Source organism: Tachypleus tridentatus, chromosome 8 (genome assembly GCF_004210375.1).
Source record: "Tachypleus tridentatus isolate NWPU-2018 chromosome 8, ASM421037v1, whole genome shotgun sequence".
Taxonomy (NCBI): Eukaryota; Metazoa; Arthropoda; class Merostomata; order Xiphosura; family Limulidae; genus Tachypleus; species Tachypleus tridentatus.
The window spans coordinates 69,407,959-69,413,958 of NC_134832.1; the positions used below are offsets into that span (position 1 = coordinate 69,407,959).

Below are 6,000 nucleotides of genomic sequence, written 5' to 3' on the forward strand. Positions count from 1 at the left end.
GATGCCAACATCTTTACATCTGGCCTTCTTCCATGGTACTGCTCTTGCTGTGATGGAGACGTTACTCTCAGATAAGTAAAGCTCAAATTACATCTCTACCATGAGCAGTCAAATTTATAAATGAAAAAGCATGAATGATATTAAAAAAAGCAACACTTAATGACTGTAATTATATGACAAGTAAAATGCACAATTTTAAATGTTTCATAAAAGTTAAGCACAACTAACTTCTTTCAGTGTCAAATTATTAGAGAAACGTGTCAAACATAATTCCCATTTTTAAAAACCTTTAAAAGTTCTTTTCCCATTTGTAGACTATCCTACCAAACATTTCTTACAAGCGTGAGATGTGTGAGATTTATTTCAAAATAAACTGAACACTGGCTTTCAGATCGCAGCACGTAAATGGGTTTAATATTAAGTAAAATCAGCTGCCAGCTCTAAGTGTCTGATGTAAGTAGAGGATGAAAAGTCTGTTTATACAATGACAAACAAATTATACTACTGTGTAATATTACTACAGACATATTTGTCTTGTATATGTAACAAATAAACTGAATTATTCTATAGTAGTAACATCATATGCTCTTCTGCATTAGTTTGGTAAACAACTTTGTCAAATTATTTAGCACCACAAAACAGTCACCACATAGCAACATCAAGGTACAGCACAGTGACAATCATTTAGCCACTTTTTCATGGTTGTAGTACTGTTTGTTTGTTTTTAGCATCTCCCACTACATTAGAGTATACCATATTAGCAGGGTAACAATCACATTACCATTTTTTCCTTGTCATAGTAATGTGTTTCTCTAGTGTCTACCATTAGGTTCCAGCAGTTGTGGTATAGTAACAATCATTCAGCCATTTCTGGATTATTATAATACAATGTATTATTAGCACCCTTCATTATGTTACAGTCAACTACACCTAAATTATTGTACATAATACTAACTGTTCTCTCCTGTATTGTCTGCTTACCATTTTACTTCAACATATACCAGGTTGACAATTTTACTTTGTATCCACATGAAAATGTTTCTTCCAGTAATAACTGGGACCACACTTGAAAAATTGTATTAAGTACCATTCTAAAAATCTCAAAACCTTGGTGTTTGTTTTGAAAACACATCTTTACAGATATTGTTTATACAGATGACTCTCTTAACACAACTATATCAGTGTGTTGAATCATAAAGAAGACAGTTTAGATCTATCATAGCTGCTATTTATTAGACTACGAGGTTTGTTTATATTCTAATATCTGTTTGTAACTTTACAATTAGTTGTTAAGTTATATTCAGAAAACACAAGGAATTCAGTTGTGTCACAACAAGAGTTTATTAAATGATTCAAGTTCATTATCTACTATCTATATATTACCTTGAGACCAAACAGTTATGAGCTAGCTATTAAATCAAATGGAAAATTAGAAGATAACTATTACACTGACCCATGTTTAATGTCTTTTTTTTTTATTATTTGTGTTATGATCACAATTTAATTATAATATCAAACTTCCCTCAGAATCACACTTTTTCCCTATTCTATAACACAATAAATGGGCTAAACAAAAAGTGATTTAAAACTGAGAAATAAAGCAACATATGGGTCAAATAATTTTAATAATTTAGTGTCATAAACGTTTTTGTCTCTCACAAAATTTTAAAACTATATAGCCAAACAATCAAAACTGGTCAATACATTTTGTTAGAAATAAGTAGAAAGTGCACTTCTTGGCCTAATTTCCTTTATGGCAGACATTAATATGGTAAGCTCTGCTCTAGAACTGTCCATTTTTAAAAAAATATGGTAAAGAATGATAAGAATCTTTATATTTTATTAATGTTAACTGAAAGCCTGGTTCACTCACTTCTCAGAATAATTGATATCAATGTTCTTGACATTGAACAGTCACATGTTACTAATTCATAAAACACACAAAAAACTGAATGGATACTTTCCATCAAGGCAGTAATTATAGGAAACCAAAATATGTAACAAAGGGAAGAATAAAGTACAATTATACTAATCACTGTTTGATGATAACTGTCTGAGCTGTTTTAGGGCGGTTTCTACCAACTTCTTCTTGTCTCGTTGATTCTTTTTTTAATGCTGAAAATATATTTTTTCTTCTTGTCTGCTTCTCTCACCCTTAAGGGGTAAAGAACATTAATTCACACTAAAAGTATTGATATATCAAATTAATAATATTTTAAAAAATTAGTAAATTATATTATTAAAATTGTACAAATCCTTTTCATTCACAAGCCTGAACAAGACCTACTTAAAAAAAATAAGACCCTTTAAAAATGTTGCATTATTTGAAACTTGTATTTTTTAGCAATAATTTTATTTCTAAAACAACTTGAAAGGTAGTTATACACTTTTCATAAATAAATAAATATTGCAATTGGTTCAAAAGCATGCATTATAAAATATAAAGTGTAAACACACCATTGTAAAGTAAAAAACACAAAAAACTTTTTATCTTTATTTCACAAATTCATCAATCAATCAATTCTTTTATAAGTCTGCACACACAAATTTGCCCTAAACAATGTTTTAGGTAACACTGCATTACAAATCATTTGCTACCAGAAAACTCAAGTGATTCTTGGTAATTAAATAGTTTTGGTTTCAGATATGTAATCAGAATTTGTCCATCACCTCCAGATTTTAAGATACTGTATTATCTCACTACTTTATCAACAATATGTGTAATACCATACAATCAGCTCAGTTCAATAGGTTTATACTGTGAAATTAAGTTTACGTGGAAAGTTTAATGAACAAAAGGAATAAATTTTTGATAACTTCAAACAGTAACTGTATTGTATTGGTGTAAAACTCCATATATATTGTTCATATGTGCAACTTGTTCTTGATAAAATTATAATGACTTGCACCAATTTTGCTTCATTCCCATGCTCACCTTTTCTGCCCAGGAACATTTCAGGAGTCCGTCAACTGAGCTTAAAATGGGCAGAGTGATACATCTCTCTCTCAACTGCTTTTCACTCACTCACTCAGTTGGTTACTTTGTCTGGCTCTGCACACACTCAAAACAAAGTACATCTTCCTCACATCATATCTGTGATATAATCAAATAAAATCAAAATTTTGTTTTTAAAATATTTTAAACTAGTTCTCTAAACATAATTCTTTTATACTTTTTAGAAAATTATTTCATGTACTGACTGCTTTCACTTCAAGTCCAAAAACCACCTAAACAGTTTCCAAATCTGGCTTCACACAGTGGCTAAATAAAAGAAGAGAAATTGTGTCATTGACAATTTCAATGATACAGTGTGAGCCCAAAGATCATCTACCTAACTGTTATTTTTTGCATTAATATTTCTGAATATTCAGACAAAACTAAACAATACACTAAATATCCAGAGATTGCATCTCTGATGAAACTAGTATCTCATGGGATGATTTTCTTGTGTCACATCCAGCAGCAAAGTGGGAAATAGAAGTTATACTGCAAAAAAAGACAATGAATCATCTTTACTTCCTTCATTAATTAATTTTACCCCTGTGGCATCTCAGCATAAACTGCCTCATCTGATCACACAAGATGAGCTAAATGATCAGATTTGTGACTTGTTTTATACTGAAACAGCATGGAGAACTTTCATTTACAGCAATGGAATTTATCATAAAAGTCTTGCTTCTCACTGCAGCATGCAAGATACTTTGTGTTTCTGTACAAATGTTGATGCACTAATTGAAGAATCAAGTACTGAATATACTCTCAAGAAAGAAAACATTTTACCAATTCATCTAAAGTTAGTGTGAAAACTGTGCTTTTACATAATGGGAACACTAAGCCATTGGTTCCTGTTATTAATGCTGTGAACATAGTAGAACATGCAGATTATTCCTGAAGAAATCAAATATCCACTACTGCTTTCGTCTATAAAATGTAGGTATACCAAACACTGTAGCTTTTTTGTCTGTCTGGGATAGCCGAAATCATAAAATTCATTTTAAAAAAAAAAGGAAAGACCAGTGAGAGAATTATGTTCCAGGAAAACAGAAAGTTGAGTTCCAACTTTCAGTGAATCATCAAGATATGTTTCTTCCCTCACACCATCTGTCTTATAAGTTTAAAAAGTTAGTGAAGTAAAACTAAAAGGTGGTATCTTTGTTAGGTGACAGATTTGGGAAGTGCTGATGAATGGTGATTTTGAAACATTACTCAGTCAGAAAAACTTACTGAGGAAATCACCCAAATTGGTTGTTAAAATTTTCTTAGGAATTTACAGAGATGAAAACTATGTTGTGATTATTGATTATATTCCTGAGAACAAGAGGAAAACTGGGTCCAAGATGTCACTAAAGTTACACTTCTCACATTTTTAATTAAGCTTCTAATCAAATGATCTAGGTGCAGTGAGCAATAATCTTGGTGAGCACTTCCCTTAAGATATGTCTGTAATAGAACAGTAACATCAAGAAAGACAGTGGAATCCTGTGATGACAGAAGATTACTGTTGATTCTTATAGCATGAAACTAACAACATACATAAAAGATGCAACAAGTCAGTCAGGTATTTTGTTAAAAGAAATAAAAATAATACCATGATGACAGTTTTAAACATAGCTTAAGTGTATTTTCAGTATATAATTACATGTTGTTTTGAACATTCTTAAATGGAATTTTCAATAAATAAATAAAGTTATCAGAGAGAGTTATTTTCACAATATATAAGAATATTTAGAATAAACCTAACATAGCTCAAAACTAGAGGTGATCAGTAATATTCAACAATTTTAGAATCAGGATCAACAAACTACTCATGAACAGTTGTATTTTTTATTGTAGTGGAGAAGCTTTTTTGTGCACAGTGTAACTTCTAAACACATATAATTACTGTGCAAAATTACTCAAACACTTATATGCTTTACATATTTCTAAAAATTACTTTGATTGAATGAATTAAGGATATTTCAACACAGAAACAAAACATGAATTTTATCTCATAAGTACAACTCAAACCTGATAGTTAAAACAATATATAACTTCTATTATAAAGAAGCTCACACGTAGAACAGCCTTAAATATAAAATTTTCAAAATTACCTACAGATCAACCTAACAAAATATATACTTCATGATATTCCTACAAGCACCAATATTCTTAGTTATGCCAACTAACAAGACATGCTTTAACAGATATGAGGTGTTCTTTCATTATAAAAGCCTAGACACCTAGTTATCATAAAAAAGGTTAAGGAAATTATCATATTTATATTCAAGAAAGTATTAATTAATTGTGCAAATTTGTGGTAAGCACTGTTAAATATATGAATAAACAAACATTCTGAATTTAAGTGGTTTTCTATTAAATGAAACTAATTATGGCTAAATTAATTAACACATTCATGATTATTAACTTCAAAATGTAAAATAGAATTTTAGTTATGAACATTATACCATAAATTTAAGATTTTATTTCTATCTACCTTAGAAAATAATATATTGATAATATTTATCTACTTTGTATTCAATGTTTTATTACTCTCACATTACACGTGGAGATGAAAATCTAAGAATGTTTATTTAATTTGAAGCATTGGAACCTATCATCTTGTGAATATGTGCAAATTGTATGCATGTATGATTAACTGACTACACAACAGACATTCAACTATCATTAAACTCTCGACAGTTAAAATTGATTCATTAATAATTATGGTATTAATACAGAGAATTCTCAGGTTATGTTTAATATATTACTATGATAAAAAAAATCTACGGAGAGAAACTTTTGGTAATAAAATGGATTACCGATCCATTACCGGGCCGATCTATGGAGTCAGTTTCGAAATTTAGGTTCGAGACATCATTTTCACTAACTTTATCATAATATTTAACTGATATCCGTTCTCAATGAATGAACGACATAAATTTTCCTTTTCGCTTTTATTCATACGTATAACAAAAATGGAATTGTGGGTCATTTAAGTAGATTTAATCAAAAAAAAATAG

At 29.8% G+C, this 6,000-nt stretch overlaps 1 protein-coding gene and 1 long non-coding RNA gene across 5 annotated transcripts in view; both read right to left on the reverse strand.

The window, feature by feature from the left end:
* LOC143222584 (uncharacterized) overlaps positions 1 to 6,000 on the reverse strand; it is a 73,852-nt gene that overhangs the window by 56,081 nt on the left and 11,771 nt on the right. The window lies entirely within an intron of this gene.
* Positions 1 to 6,000, reverse strand: part of LOC143222585 (uncharacterized) — a 69,350-nt gene that overhangs the window by 38,200 nt on the left and 25,150 nt on the right. Inside the window, exon 7 of one of the 3 annotated variants that reach the window (XR_013012351.1) lies at positions 3,212 to 3,228. The exons of 1 other annotated variant lie outside the window; for it this stretch is intronic. This is a non-coding gene — a long non-coding RNA (uncharacterized LOC143222585). Of the gene's footprint in view, positions 1 to 3,211; positions 3,229 to 3,468; positions 3,488 to 6,000 lie in introns of those variants that run through there. One more of the 3 variants, XR_013012353.1, reaches the window with a different exon arrangement.